General features: G+C 36.7%; 2 protein-coding genes across 3 annotated transcripts in view; both read left to right on the forward strand.

Moving 5' to 3' along the window:
- The window catches only part of LOC127856174 (zinc finger CCCH domain-containing protein 10-like), a 572,427-nt gene that overhangs the window by 435,424 nt on the left and 119,913 nt on the right, over positions 1-17,090 (forward strand). The window lies entirely within an intron of this gene.
- LOC127856181 (zinc finger CCCH domain-containing protein 10-like) overlaps positions 1-17,090 on the forward strand; it is a 265,858-nt gene that overhangs the window by 132,227 nt on the left and 116,541 nt on the right. The window contains exon 2 of the mRNA XM_052392252.1: positions 1,542-1,678. The gene's annotated coding sequence lies outside the window, so the exon portion shown is untranslated. The remainder of the gene's footprint in view (positions 1-1,541; positions 1,679-17,090) is intronic.

A 17,090-nucleotide genomic window follows, 5' to 3' on the forward strand; every position in this document is an offset into this window, starting at 1 on the left:
GTTATAAATGGCTTTTCTTTCTAATTGGTTTTTCGTTTGATCACAGGTGGCCCATCTATGTACAGATGTTGATCTTTATTATTTGATAGCTCCTTTCAGATTAATGCACACACAGGAATTGTACTATTGCAGGCAATACAGTTTGATGTTTGATAACAGAAATAAATAAAATTATCAACAACAACAACAAGGAGGCTTGCAAAGAATGTGGTTTGCAAAATCATGGTTGTTATGTATTGGGTTGCAAAACTTGGTTGTAATGTTTGAGACAGCTAAATACTTGTGTTTGTTTTACTGATGTAGAGTTTGTGTGTGGCCACTTTCAATGCATTTACTTGTATATGACCCATATAATAGGTCTTATACATGTAGGCCCAGGCTGGTCAGGCGCAACCCTGTCCACTTTTAAGTTACCCAAGGTTTTGTGGTCACATAAGCAGGCAGTGTAGCTCCTCACCAGACTATATGTATGTGCAAGCTGGTTTGGAGCTATGCTAGCCACATATGACATAACACCCATTTTGCTGGACATGGTTACATTTGTGCCGTGCTCTGTGAAAAAGGGGTTTAATTTATGTACGTTAAGTGTCAGTGTCCGCACAGGCTAATCAGGGACAACACTTTCCGCTTTTATGATATTTTTTGTTTCAAGAAAGTCTCTTCTAAGTAAAAATCAAGTTTAGGTGTAAAAAGTCGTCCCTTTTAAGCCTGTGCTGACTGCATAGGCTAATCTGGGACGACACTTTAAACTTTATGCATTAAACTCTTTTCACAGAGAACAGCCCATTTGTTATTCGAATAATTGCACTTTGATTCTCTTCAGTATGACATCATACTCCACAAGGCATATAAGTTGGTTTAGACTGAGATAGCAATCCCTTCCGTAATTCACCCTTGATGTCTTGCACAGCTTATGTCACTTACACGCTTCCAGTCATGCCTAATGTTTAACACTACCAGTCATGCCTAATGTTTAACACTACCAGTCATGCCTAATGTTCCACACTACCAGTCATGCCTAATGTTTCAATGATGATTTTGTAGGTAAAGGTGTAGCAGAGGTTCACATATGTGATTGCTACAGTTGGTATGTCTGTCTGCTACCACTAGACCCTATAGAGGTCATATGGTGTCAGAGGATATTGTGTGGCCAATATCTGGCACTTCAACCTAGAAATCCAATCTAATCAGGGAAAGTACTCTCTCCACTGAGTTGACTTGATCAGTCTGCAATTATCTACTTAAATGGTTTAAATTTCATGCCCTGACATACATACTCACTATTGCATAAGCCACATCATGTGAAACTGGGTCTTACGTCAAATGCAGCCAGTGTAGCTACACACTGCTTGCTTAATTGGGCAGTATGTTCAGGAGCTACGCTGTCCACTAATGAGAGCACAAAAACTATCGTGACTATCAGACAGGGTAGCTCATGACAAGATTGCAAAGCTGCACAGGCTGGTCTGGAGCTTACCTGGCTTCAAATCGCATAAGACCCATTTAACATGATGCAGCTTACACAAAATCATCCATTTCAGTGGCCCAGGGCTTCATATCAATGATATGGGCTTGGAAGTGGATACCCACGTCACAGTCATATGTTGGGCACCTGATGCCAAAGAGCAAAAAATTGTGCGGCCTGTCTGGGATCCAGACTTGGGAACTTGGATATAGGGTGAGTTATCTCCCATTTAAGTTAAAAGCAGGTCCTTACTATCCTAGTACTTTTCTATATCTTTCAAATTGGTCTGTAAGTCAAGCAATTAGACTGATGTGCAGAACATGCTAAATACAGTGTTTTGTTTGAAAGGGCATATCTGATCAATAAATATTTATGTGTAGCTGAAAGTTGCATGTTTGGATGTGGTCTAAATTGTGGACTGAAGTCATGAATGACCTTTGTAAGTTTTATTGGCAGTGTATTCTTGGCTTTCTAGATTATTTATGTGATGGATATTTAAGTTCTTAAGTATTTATGTCTTAGCAGAAATTTACTATAAAGATTGACCCCTGCTAATAATATGTTTAAAGTCACCTGTTGCAACCATGATATGCAGAATTCATGCTGCCTTATTATTGCCAATTAAAGGATCTAAAGCTTGGTCTTCCCTCTCAAATCCAATAATAAATATTTGTAAGAGAACAGATTCTGCTGTTTAATGCTTAGATGATTCACATGAATGTTTGCAGTTATCAATTGAAGCATAAAAAAACTGTGGATGTGTGAGCCCACACGTTTTTGTTTTTTTTCAGTTTTATTTGCCTGTTTATTTTGTGTGCCATAATTGATCTATATCTCTCTCATAGGATATAATGTTGTGCTGCAAACAACGACCATAGCCCAATCATTAGTCATTCATTAAGAATGTAAAACACTATTATGCAAATTGTTATTAAATTGTACACAGAAAAAGCAATTGTGCAAACATTTATCATGGTCCATTTACAGTTTTAAGACCTAAATATCATATCAATAGGTTCTTGATTTTCTCCAAGTTTCCATATAGACAAGATATATGCATACCTTTAATTATATTGTGTCAAGGACACTGGCTTATATATGGCCCTCTAATTACTCTACTTGTTTGTCACATATATCTGCTGTTATTTCTCTGGCAGATGATGAATGCCTTCAATCCCTGTTGCTTCTACTGTCTCAAAGTATGTCTGGTGTCCTTTATAAGCACTAAATCCCTAATAACCAGTGACAAAGTTGTACTACATTTGGCAAGACTTACCAGAATTTATGATGCATAAATATTGCCTTTATGGTCTCAAATAACTCATAAATGTTTCCCGTTGAGAAAGGGGATTATCAATTTTATTAATACAGGACCATAATTATAAAGGGATTGAGAGAAGATTTTTAATGGAATAGAAATGCCATGCATTATTTACCAAGGAATATACAAGTGTCTGGGTGCCAATAATGTGTCAGTTCTCAATGTTCTGTAGCAATAACTCAAATGTAATGATTTCTTCCTAAGAGCAGTGCGGCCATGTGCATCATGTATGTCTGTGCACAGATTGGAACATCTTGAGGGGATGAGCATGAAACATGTATATAGGTAAAAGGCAAAGGAAATAATTATCAAACTGACATTGACATTTGCGGTTTAAGGGATTTTTTTATAGTTTGAACAATATAAAAACACTTGGTTTATAATTTGTATGCCTTTGAAGAACATAATTATATAGAGGATTTGTAAATTGCATGTTTCAATTATCATTCCAATTACAAGTCAATGAAGCATTTACAAGTTGTATGCTCCTCAATTAATGGTTAAGGTCACAATTAAAGGTCAAAGCTTGAATTTTTATTTCTGCTCTGTAAGGTCAAACAGTGCATTCCACGCGTTTTCCCCAATTTCCCTCGCTACTCCGTGGGCACGCTTATGGAGGGAGATGGAGGGAGACTAATAACGCCCCGCGATACGCGGATTTTGCATGATTGTGGACTCCGAGGTTAACGATTAGCAAATTGATAAGCCAACGCGGCGGCCTTCGGCGTTGGGCAAAGCGGAGGAAACTCCCTGTTAACGAGATAACAATCAATTAATCTTTGTTTGACTTCCTGATTTTCAAACAAAATTACATTTATTACAAGTACATATATATATAAATATATAAACAATTTTAAGACGTGCACAACATGTGTTTTGTTCAGCGTCCAATCAGTAACGAAACTGCGTATAAGGGCGGGGTTAACTGGCGATCATTATTTTGATTTGACGTCAGTCTTTAAATAAGTGTTTTATCGCAGATTAATTAAAAGGGAATCAGTTATAAAATTTACGTAATATCCATCCGTAATTAAACAGTGAATGAAAGACGGTATCGGGCATCCTCATCACACCTTTTTACCATAAACAATTACTTAACCAATAATTATTCCTTATAAGAAGTAATTTAAGTTAAATGCAAATGGGGAGCAATTAATTACTTATGGCAAGTAAGTTGTGAAAACATTACCCGTTACAAATTTTGTGCAGAAACAATTTAATTTCAGTACAAGTATATTTCATCATGTCCATTTATAGAACTGAATTACACAATTTGTCTACAGCCACGTGATTATATTATTTAGTCCCTTTGTATGCATATGCACCATTCACTATGCCATGTTAAATCTATGTTTTCATAAGAGTGCGAAATTGTTGCTGACAAAGAAGTTCCACGCATGGAAAGCATGCATGTTAAATCAGGCCATGTGCCGTAACTAACTATAGACGTGTAACTCCGTATTAGTAGTATTTTAGAATGAAAGAAAAATACATCGGAATCGATGCACATAATGAAAAAGTATTGCCCATTGAAAGTATAGAAAAATACGTAAATTTACGAATATTTAATTTAATTGAAGTCACTCATTGATTGCTCGTTATAACCAAATATGAACAGTGCTGAAACTCACAAATCGTGTCACCAGATTAAGGCATGTTATATGGGAATTATCCCATCCAAAAAATCACTTTGCATATATGCGCTTGCGTAAAATGGCGGACTTTGTGTTTATAAAATTCTAAAATACATTACTGTCAATACTGGTCTTATTATGCCCCCCTTCGAAGAAGAGGGGGTATATTGTTTTGCACACGCCGGTCCATCGGTCTGTCGGTCCGTCCGTCCACCAGATGGTTTCTGGATGATAACTCAAGAACGCTTAGGCCTAGGATCATGAAACTTCATAGGTACATTTATCTTGACTGTCCAATGACCCCTATTGATTTTCAGGTCACTAGGTCAAAGGTCAAGGTCACAGTGACTCCAAATATTAAAATGGTTTCCAGATGATAACTCAAGAATGCTTAGGCTTAGGATCATGAAACTTCATAGGTACATTGATCATGACTGGCAGATGAGCCCTATTGATTTTCAGGTCACTAGGTCAAAGGTCAAGGTCACAGTGACTCGAAACAGTAAAATGGTTTCCGGATGATAACTCTAGAATGCTTACTCCTAGGATCATGAAACTTCATATGAACATTGATCATGACTGGCAGATGACCCCTATTGATTTTCAGGTCACTAGGTCAAAGGTCAAGGTCACAGTGACTCGAAACAGTAAAATGGTTTCCGGATCATAACTCAAGAATGCTTACGCCTAGGATCATGAAACTTCATAGGTACATTATCATGACTGGCAGATGACCCCTATTAATTTTCAAGCCACTAGGTCAAAGGTCAAGGTCACAGTAACAAAAAAACATATTCACACAATGGCTGCCACTAAAACTGACAGCCCATATGGGGGGCATGCATGTGTTACACAAACAGCCCTTTTTTTGGGTTTGAAATTGCAATTATAGTAGATTATAGGGTAATGGATAGAGTAGGAACATGTGTGTATCCAGCTTATTCATTCATATTGTAGACGTAACTGTGAATTAAAACATATATTGATTTTCTATACAATTATCTTAATTTTATTAGCCACAGTATTCAAACAATTTTTTAGCCGGATTTTTTTCGAAAAAATCTCGGCTTATAGATTGATGTTGTCGGGCGGGCGGGCGGGCGGGCGGGCGGGGGGGCGGGCGGGGGGGCGGGCGGCGTGCTCGAAAATGTTAAAGTTCTTATTTCATGGTATAACTTTGGTATGCTTGGACCTAGAGTCTTCAAACTTGACATGAAGGTTGGCCAGGATGAACAGATGACCACTGGTCATTTCAAGGTCATTCATTTGAAGGTCAAGGTCACTGTGACCTTCAATATAAAAAATGTTAAAGTTGTTATAACTTTGGTATGCTTGGACCTAGAGTCTTGAAACTTGACATGAAGGTTGGCCATAACTAGTTAGTAACCACTGGTCATTTCAAGGTCATTCATTTGAAGGTCAAGGTCACTGTGACCTTGAATGTAAAAATGTTAAAGTTCTTATTTCATGGTATAACTTTGGTATGCTTGGACCTAGAGTCTTCAAACTTGACATGAAGGTTGGCCAGGATAAACAGATGACCACTGGTCATTTCAAGGTCATTCATTTGAAGGTCAAGGTCACTGTGACCTTCAATATAAAAAATGTTAAAGTTGTTATAACTTTGGTATGCTTGGACCTAGAGTCTTGAAACTTGACATGAAGGTTGGCCATAACTAGTTAGTAACCACTGGTCATTTCAAGGTCATTCATTTGAAGGTCAAGGTCACTGTGACCTTGAATGTAAAAATGTTAAAGTTCTTATTTCATGGTATAACTTTGGTATGCTTGGACCTAGAGTCTTCAAACTTGACATGAAGGTTGGCCAGGATTAACAGATGACCACTGGTCATTTCAAGGTCATTCATTTGAAGGTGAAGGTCACTGTGACCTTCAATATAAAAATGTTAAAGTTGTTATAACTTTGGTATGCTTGGACCTAGAGTCTTGAAACTTGACATGAAGGTTGGCCAGAACTAGTAAGTAACCACTGGACATTTCAAGGTCATTCATTTGAAGGTCAAGGTCACTGTGACCTTGAATGTAAAAATGTTAAAGTTGTTATAACTTTGGTATGCTTGGACCTAGAGTCTTGAAACTTGACATGAAGGTTGGCCAGAACTAGTAAGTAACCACTGGACATTTCAAGGTCATTCATTTGAAGGTCAAGGTCACTGTGACCTTGAATGTAAAAATGTTAAAGTTCTTATTTCATGTTATAACTTTGGTATGCTTGTACCTAGAGTCTTCAAACTTGAAATAAAGATTGGCCAGTACTAGAAGATGACCACTGGTCATTTCAATGTCATTCATTTGAAGGTCAAGGTCACTGTGACCTTAAATGTTAAAATGTTAAAATTGTTATAACTTTGGTATGCTTGGACATAGAGTCTTCAAACTTGACATGAAGGTTTGCAAGCACACTTAGATGACCACTGGTCATTTCAAGGTCATTCATTCTAAGGTCAAGGTCACTGTGACCTTGAATGTAAAAATGTTAAAGTTCTTATAACTTTGGTAGGTAAAAATGTTAAAGTTCTTATTCCATGTTATAACTTTGGTATGCTTGTACCTAGAGTCTTCAAACATAACACAAGGTTTGCTCATGCCTTGAAAAGTACTTACATTTCATTTTGACCTTTGAACAATATTTCAGTAATTTAAGTATTGCATTGACAAAAACACGAAAGGTACTTTCCTGTCATTTAAATAAAAAATCCGGCTTCAATGCGGTCATCTCCGACCGCGGAACTCTTGTTATTACAATGTTTTTATTTTTTGGCATGCACAGTAGCACACTGCTAATGCGGTGTTGCGCGGCGGTGTCCTGATAAGAAAGGAAATTGTCTGCATTTACCGACTAGGCTAAAGTAATACATGCCGCAAGTATTAGCTTACTCGGCGGAACGCCGTGAGTTTTAACAAGTACACCTCGCCTTCCCCGCCCCTGAAGTACTCGCTAGAAGACAAGAGCCCCGCAGAGGGAGCGAGTTTGTTGGGGATAACGCGTGGACTGTACTGTACCATATGCACTATACCCCATTGTGCCCCATTGTCAGGAACAAAGTAAAGGGGTATACTAGTTTGAGCTTGGACATATGTGTGTCTGACCGTCCAGCTGTGCATCTGTCTGTCATGATTTCAGGTATGTTTCATGTCTCTAGGTTCAAAGGAAACTTCTTCATGAATAGAGAGAATTGAGTTAAATTGCGGAAGACATAGAATCTTTTTATTCTGAAATCTGGTTTACAACCTGTATTTTGCATTATAATGTTATAAAATGGTAGACAGCAAATAAAGACATGGTAAGGTTAGATACAGTGAAAAGTATTAAACTGTACTTGCATAATGAAAATTAAATGGGATTACATTTTTGTTTAAAACTTGTAATGTCCATTTACTGTGTTTTAAGCTATCTAAAAAATATTTGTTTCAACTGCAATTGATTGAATTCAGGAAAAATATAAGTCAATCAGTTGTATCCCCCCAACATCTACATTTTGTATTAATAGATATGTTGATATTTTCTCTGGTTTTCAATCCCATATGAAATTAAATTTAAATATTTATGCGCTTCCTTGTCTTAAATTGTTTCCATTCTTTTCCTTTTTAGCTAATCTATTTTTAGAAAAAAAAAAAGAAGAGCTTTTGTCATCACCTTAGCGTTGGCGTCCGGTTAAGTTTTGCGTTTAGGTCCACTTTTCTCAGAAAGTATCAATGCTATTGCATTCAAACTTGGTACACTTACTTACTATCATGAGGGGACTAGGCAGGCAAAGTTAGATAACTCTGGCGTGCATTTTGACAGAATTATGTGCCCTTTTTATACTTAGAAAATAGAAAATTTTGGTTAAGTTTTGTGTTTAGGTCCATTTTATTCCTTAAGTATCAAAGCTATTGCTTTAATACTTGCAACACTTACATACTATCATAAGGGGACTGTGCAGGCAAAGTTATGTAACTGTTACTGGAATTTTGACAGAATTATGTGCCCTTTTTATACTTAGAAAATTGAAAATTTGGTTAAGTTTTGTGTTTAGGTCCACTTTATTCCTACAGTATCAAAGCTATTGCTTTCATTCTTTCAACACTTATTAACTATCATAAGAGGACTGTGCAGGCAAAGTTATGTAACTCTGACTGGCATTTGGACGGAATTATGGGCCCTTTATACTTAGAAAATTGAAAATTTGGTTAAGTTTTGTGTTTTGGTCCACTTTACCCCTAAAGTATCATAGATATTGCTTTCATACTTGGAACACTCGCAAACTATCATAAGGGTACAGTAAAAGGACAAGTTGCATAACTCTGGTTGTCATTTGATGGAATTATGGCCCTTTTTTGACTTAGTAACTTTGAATATATGGTTAAATTTTGTGTTTCGATCCATTTTACTTCTAAAGTATCAAGGCTATTGCATTCAAACTTCAAATACTTTCATGCTATCATGAGGTTACTGTAACTGGCAAGTTGAATTTTACCTTGACCACCTTTGAATGACCTTGACTCTCAAGGTCAAATTATTAAATTTTGCTAAAATTGCCATAACTTCTTTATTTATGATTAGATTTGATTGATACTTTGACAAAACTACTCTTACCTGACATACCACAATTATAGACTCCACCCAAAACCATCACCCGTGCCCTTGAGAATTGAGAGTCCCTTCACCTTTAAAAAGAAAATAGATGAGCGGTCTGCACCCGCAAGGCGGTGCTCTTGTTTATGTTATGCAGACATTCCTACATTAATAGTTGTACAATTAATACAATTATTTGACAACATATTACATGCACCTGGTTACACCTTTCAATTGTTTGGTTTCTGATCATTCTGGATGGCAAATGTGCCTTGGGTACTTGTAGGATTTTCTAATGCAGGAGGCAGATGGACACTGATGTGCAAGGAAGCTGACATGTTATGGCTCTTACATTGCCAAGAGGTTGTGTAACCATGAAGTAACAATGAAAACAATGGAATGTCTACCAACACAGAATTGTATATATAATAGCCAGATTTCTGAGACACAATTGATATTATAAGACAGATAAGGCATGACTAATGATGATTCTTGGCAGAGCTCATGTAACTGCTTCACCCTTTACCTCTTAGATACCTATTTTGACATTTTTGTAGTCCCTTACAACACGGTGCCTATACCAGGTGACTTTTAAAGATCTGTGTTAGGAGAATAAAGTGCGACCAAATAAACATTTTTAATCATGTCTTTTTTTATATTTCGCCATTTTTAATGGGATAAAATGAAAAGCCCGCTCATTCCTGAGAGTTTTCTATAGGTATCATGATCCTTTTAAACAAATAAGTATATTTTCAGTAAAGTGCAACCGCGCGTTTGTAATATGAAGTCCCCACACTGATCCGACATTTTTCTCACCTTTCAAATGCGCGGTTGCTGACATAACTGAATAATACTTATTTGTTTAAAGAGATCATGATACCTGTAGAAAACTCTTATGGATGAGCGGGCACTCCACTTTATCACATTAAAAATGGTAAAATATTTTAAAAGAGATCCTTAAAAATGTTAACTGGGTTGCACTTTATTCTCCCAACACAGATCTGAAAAAGTCACGTGGTATAGGCACTGTGACAAAGTTACATTTAATTAAAGACCTTTCTTACTAGATTCAAGTTTTAAAGGCTTTATTTCAAACTCTTAGTTACTGATGAGAAGCAAACAGCCTAAAACCTGAACAGACAGTTAAGTGCCAGTTACTTGCAGGCTATTCTGGTTTTATTCTGTTTGCACATAGCCATTTTCACTTCGCTTCTGAGTGGAAATGAGTTCCACATCAATGATAGTCTGTGATGTCCAAACATTTGATGGCAATGCTTTAAAGCTCAAACACATGTACATTTATTGCTATATATTTGCCATTCAAATATTAAAAATCTACTGTAATGTCAGTTCTTTATTACCAAGCTTTGCACTGAACAAAATAAGGTTTGAAATTGAAACAAGAGAAGTATCAAGAGAGAAGAAAATTAAGAAAGGGTAGATAGTCATGCAGTTTCCAGCTGTGAACATGTGCACTACACAAGTTTTAACCATACTTTCAAATAACGCCATGTATTGAAAGTCCACATACAAATCAATGTTCATATTGGTACTTTATGTGTCAAACAGTGTCCTTCTGTGGATTTTATCACCCGTCCCATTCAAAAAGTTTTCATGAGATTATGTTCTATGCATGAACAATTGTTTGGAGGTCCTGAACATTTCATGAACTCTGCAAGTGTTTCATGAAAAGTTCAAGAACACTAAACTGGTGTATGACCCCCCAAAATGGTTCATGAACTTATTCATAAGCCAATTAATTAAATGTTCATCAATATGTTGCTCATGAAATTTTAGTCCATAAAGAAAAAAGTTAATTACTTGTTTAGTTCATGAACTGTGAAGTTCTTGATCTTTTACCTCATGTTCTTGAACATTTAGTTAATAAACTTACATTTTACAAAAAAGTGTACACCTATTGAGAAATAAAATCAAGAATTATGCATACATTGATGAACATCAATTTTCAATATTCCAGTTACATACAATGTTTTATTTGTATAAGTTAAAGAACATAGACATAAGCATACATTATCCTAAGGAAGTTGTTAATATTTAGTGTTTCATAACACTGTTCCTGGAATGGAATATTACAAGAATGTAAATTGAAAAGATTCTTGATATGTATGAGTTGTGTTTGCATTTTTTCAAATGTAAAATAAAGTTTTGACATTTCATCACAGAACAAGCAGAATCATGATCATAATTATTGTCATCATCATAACCATTTTCAGCAAAAGTAGAAGCATAACCTTCGAAATTATAAACGTTCATGTAACCTTTTTCTTAATTGACATAATAAAAGACATAATGCTTTGTGCACTATAAGCTAATCTTAGTCTAAAGATCTGATCAAATGACCTATCACAATGTTTGTTACATGATCAACCTTGTTTTGAATGTGTTATGCCAAGGGATGTAATGTTGTGGTTGTTGTTGTTGTTGCAATGTTGATTGAAGAGTTGCTGATAGCTCACATAGTTTTGAAAAAATTGTTTAATGATTTTATTTGCTCGGCTGTTTGCGGAGAAAACCCAAAGTATTGTCATAGCCAGCATGTCCTGTTGTCAGCCGTCCGCCGTAGGCGTCATGCTTAAACCTTAACATTGGCTCTAAAATCAAAGTGCTTCCACCTACAACTTTGAAACTTCATATGTAGATGCACCTTGATGAGTTCTACACGCCACACCCAGTTTTGGGTCACTAAGTCAAAGGTCAAGGTCACTGTGACCTTTAAAAAAATCTGACAAACATTCCCAGCCAAGTGTTGGCACCCGTTATGCGGTGCTCTTGTTATCCCCCCCTATAGGCGGAGGGATATTGTTTTTGCGTTGTCCGGCTTTCCGTCCTTCTAGCTGTCCGTCTGTCCTGCACTTTTGTGTCCGGAGCCATATCTTATAGTGCTTTTGCGGATTTCATTGAAACTTGGTATGAGTATATATATGAATAAGAGGATGATGCACGCCAAATGGCATTGTACACCATCTGTTAATAACGGAGTTATGGCCCTTTGTATCTTGAAAAAATGCTTTTTTGTGTCCGGAGCCATATCTTGGAAGTGCTTTGGTGGATTTCATTGAAACTTGGTATGAGTATATAAATGGAAGAGAATGATGCACGCCAAATGGCATAGTACACCATTGGATAATAACGGAGTTATGGTCCTTTGTATCATGAAAAAATGCTTTTTTTGTGTCCAGAGCCATATCTTGGAAGTGTTTTGACGGTTTTCATTTAAACTTGGTATGAGTATATAAATGGATAAGAGGATGATGTTGGCGTTGTCCATCCGTCCAGAAATATTTTTGTCCAGAAGTATTTTGGCAGGGGATATCAATTCAACGAATTTGCTTGTTTATATTATTTTTAATGTTTTTCCATTAATGGTACTTAAGTATTTATTATTACAAAGTAGCACACAGATGTGAAAAAGAAACTTGTATTTTAGTTGTATACCAAAGGCTAATGATATGTTATTTTGTATGTTTCATCTCACACAGTCAGTAATTATAGTCCGCTAATAGAAAAAAGGGGGAAATGCATGTGCAAAAAGTGTTTTTCCAGATAAAAATGTGAAGTCTTCAAGTTACTTAATTGTTCATTCACATGCTAAAGATTTTTTTCACTTCTATAAATATTTATATAATATTAGTTCATTAATTATTGGTTTGTGAATTTTTTATTCCCCCAGATTGAAAGATCGGAGACATATTGTTTTTGTCCTGTCTGTCTGTCTGTCTGTCTGTCTGTCTGCATACCCGTAGCCAGGGGGGGGGGTACGTTGGGTACGTTCGCACCCAATCTTTTTTGACGAGTAAAAAAACATGTCCTACTCTTAAACAGATTTTAAAATGAATTTAAAACGTTATAACATATGATCAGGTGGACGTTAACATTTAATGTTCATTAATTGTGGCGGATCTTGAGCATAATGGGCAAATAAGTCCATCTTTTTGTTAAGGACTTTGAGGCCATAGAGCCAGCAGTTTGTGGTTATAGGGCATACATGCCATATGTCCCGGATTGTCCAGGACAGTCCCGGAAATGAAGAACTTGTCCCGCTGTCCCAGAAATCTGTCAAATGTCCCGGAATTTACAAAATCCATGTATACATGTACCTTATCTTAGGCTTAACTTCACCTCGAATCTGTGTATATCTGCAGCGTCTCCATGACAATGCCTACCCGAATAGGCAGACTACGCTACGTGTCAAAATCGATCAATTAACAGGGATCCTGTTATCATATCGATTGTCTCATGTTCGCGGTCAAACCGAAAAGGCAGCATTGTTTAATGTGGTTGTTAATTGACTTTAATCTACTACGTCATTATTTCCCGCTGCGTAAGGGCAAAGGATAGTTGTTCACACATCTGAAGTCCAACATTGCTGAGTAAAAAATTAAAAGCTTTGTGGCTTGTATCTAGTAACGGAAGTAGTAATGTTTAATTTGACGTTAATAGATCGAGTGTATTTCGGATAGGCTTTCAAACTTTTGCAATTAACGATGCGAAACAAAAAAAAACGTACCAAAAATGCATTTGTTTATAAATATCGCTACATATACATGTCCCGGAAAATCGGCAAAAGTCCCGGACAATTTAACTCAATGTCCCGGAATTGGTCTGAAAAATTATGGCATGTATGTTATAGGGTCTTTATGAAGCTTTATTTGTTATATGTTTCTGAAAGTCGTTTAGAAAAAGATAACTCATTGGTTAAAAATAGTTTAAAAAGAATAATAATAAAAGTAACTAGTTATACCATTTTGATTTCTGTTTAGTATTGATGCAGATTAGAGAAGACCAAGTTTTGTTAATCAGTGTTTATTGTACAATGAACTGTTAGTACGTTTAGAGCAATGCTAAGCCTCTGGTACCATCCAAGTAGCAGACAAACAGTTGTTTTGAATAAAGTAAAATATTTCCTTTTAATTTGCTTGATTTAAGAATGGTAGAATTTTGGAATGGTAAAATACACCAATTTTATCAAGATTCCAATAAATTATAATGATATTTTATACTGTTCTTATTGTTGATTTTATATTCTATAAATATGTTGTTGCATATGTAAACAAAGTGTGTGCGCGCGTACTAGTGTCGGGTTAAACACTGTATAAAATAGTGCATTTCTGTGACTGATTAAAAAAGGTGGTTATTGAAAAACGGTAGTGGGGAATTCATGTATGTTATATCATATTCATGTCCATCCGTCACTGAGTATGGTCAATGAAAGTGAAATTTCAAATAAAAATGCTCTATCACTTGAGTCTATAAATACAGATAAAAAGTCACCAGAATGCAGGATTTTAAATTTCATTTTCAACATGTTCTAGGGAAATTCGCACCCCCTTTTTAAAACCCTGCCTACGGGCCATGTCTGTCTGTCTGTCATTCATTCATTCATTGTGTGTGTCCCAAAACTTTAACCTTGGTTAAAGTTTTGCAATAACTTTTGCAATATTGAATATAGCAACATGATATTTGGCATGCATGTGTATCTGATGGAGCTGCACATTTTGAGTGGTGAAAGGTCAAGGTCATCCTTCAAGGTCAAAGGTCAAATATATGGCTTCAAAGCGGAGAAATTAAGGGGACATTGTGTTTCTGACAAACACACTTCTTGTTCATAATAAAATTCAGGAACTTTTTATGCACTTCAAATGTCTGTTTTGTGGAATTCATAATATGGTTGTCAAGTTCATGAACTAGTTTGTAAATGAAATGTGTCAACTAAATTGCATTCACTGGTATATTCAATTTAAGATGTTGATTCTCTTTTATTGTTATACATGTATACCCTTTTGCATATTTTCTCCTTTTCCAGAATGGCTTATTTTGTATAAAGCCGTTAAGATGGTTGATGCACTGACGCTGCCTCTGGTATAGCAGGGGTTCCAATGTGTTAAATAAGTTTATTAAAATGTATTTAGTTAAATTATTTTGTAAAATTGCAAAAAGTTTTTTTGTGATTATTATTTTAGAAGCTCAAGTAATTGTTGATGGTGTGTGAGATTATGACTAGGTCAGTGACCTTTCTACTTGTATGTTCATTTGGCACTTCCTATGCCCAGGAATGATAATTCACCTACTTTTTGCTGACAGGGAGTCTTTTCTGCCAAAACAATTTAGCATATTGGACTAAAAGCATTGCAAGAAGTAGTTGTTCTGCAAAAAATAAATAATAACTACATCTTGGCTTGCATTTACAAGCTTACTCTGTTGAGTAGATTTTTATTGAATGCGATGTAAATCTCCAATTGCCCTGATAAGGTGTAAGTTATAGGGCATAGTGTGTATGGCCATTGCCCTTAGAAGTTGTTAGTTATAGCGCATAGTACATAATGGACATTAATGTCCCTAGAAATTGTTAGTTATAAGGCATAGTTCCTACGGCCATTGGCTCCAGAACTTGATTGTTGTTGAGCAAAGCACACATGACCATCATCCCTAGAAGTTGTTAGTTATAGGGCATAACACATATGACAATTGTCCCCAGAAGTTGTTAGTTATAGGGCATAGCACATATGACCATTGTCCCCAGAAGTTGTTAGTTATAGGGCATAACACATATGACCATTGTCCCCAGAAGTTGTTAGCTTTAGGGCATAGTACATATGACCATTGTCCCCAGAAGTTGTTAGCTATAGGGCAAAGCACATATGACCATTGTCCCCAGAAGTTGTTAGCTATAGGGCATAACACATATGACCATTGTCCCCAGAAAGTGTTAGCTGTAGGGCATAGTACATATGACCATTGTCCCCAGAAGTTTTTAGCTGTAGGGCATAACACATATGACCATTGTCCCCAGAAGTTGTTAGCTATAGGGCATAACACATATGACCATTGTCCCCAGAAGTTGTTAGCTATAGGGCATAACACATATGACCATTGTCCCCAGAAGTTGTAAGTTATAGGGCATAACACATATGACCATTGTCTCCAGAAGTTGTTACTTATAGGGCATAGTACATATGACCATTGTCCCCAGAAGTTGTTAGCTGTAGGGCATAACACATATGACCACTGTCCCCAGAAGTTGTTAGCTGTAGGGCATAACACATATGACCATTGTGCCCAGAAGTTGTTAGCTAAAGGGCATAACACATATGACCATTGGCCCCAGAAGTTGTTAGTTATAGGGCATAACACATATGACCATTGTCCCCAGAAGTTGTTAGTTATAGGGCATAACACATATGACCATTGTCCCCAGAAGTTGTTAGCTATAGGGCATAACACATATGACCATTGTCCCCAGAAGTTGTTAGCTGTAGGGCATAGTACATATGACCATTGTCCCCAGAAGTTGTTAGCTGTAGGGCATAACACATATGACCATTGTCCCCAGAAGTTGTTAGTTATAGGGCATAGCACATATGACCATTGTCCCCAGAAGTTGTTAGCTGTAGGGCATAGTACATATGACCATTGTCCCCAGAAGTTGTTAGCTGTAGGGCATAACACATATGACCATTGTCCCCAGAAGTTGTTAGCTGTAGGGCATAGTACATATGACCATTGTCCCCAGAAGTTGTTAGCTGTAGGGCATAGCACATATGACCATTGTCCCCAGAAGTTGTTAGCTGTAGGGCATAACACATATGACCATTGTCCCCAGAAGTTGTTAGCTCTAAGGCATAGTACATATGACCATTGTCCCCAGAAGTTGTTAGCTGTAGGGCATAACACATATGACCATTGTCCCCAGAAGTTGTTAATTATAGGGCATAGCACATATGACCATTGTCCCCAGAAGTTGTTAGTTATAGGGCATAACACATATGACCATTGTCCCCAGAAGTTGTTAGCTTTAGGGCATAACACATATGACCATTGTCCCCAGAAGTTGTTAGCTCTAAGGCATAGTACATATGACCATTGTCCCCAGAAGTTGTTAGCTGTAGGGCATAACACATATGACCATTGTCCCCAGAAGTTGTTAATTATAGGGCATAGCACATATGACCATTGTCCCCAGAAGTTGTTAGTTATAGGGCATAACACATATGACCATTGTCCCCAGAAGTTGTTAGCTTTAGGGCATAACACATATGACCATTGTCCCCAGAAATTGTTAGCTATAGGGCA

Source organism: Dreissena polymorpha, chromosome 13 (genome assembly GCF_020536995.1).
Source record: "Dreissena polymorpha isolate Duluth1 chromosome 13, UMN_Dpol_1.0, whole genome shotgun sequence".
Taxonomy (NCBI): Eukaryota; Metazoa; Mollusca; class Bivalvia; order Myida; family Dreissenidae; genus Dreissena; species Dreissena polymorpha.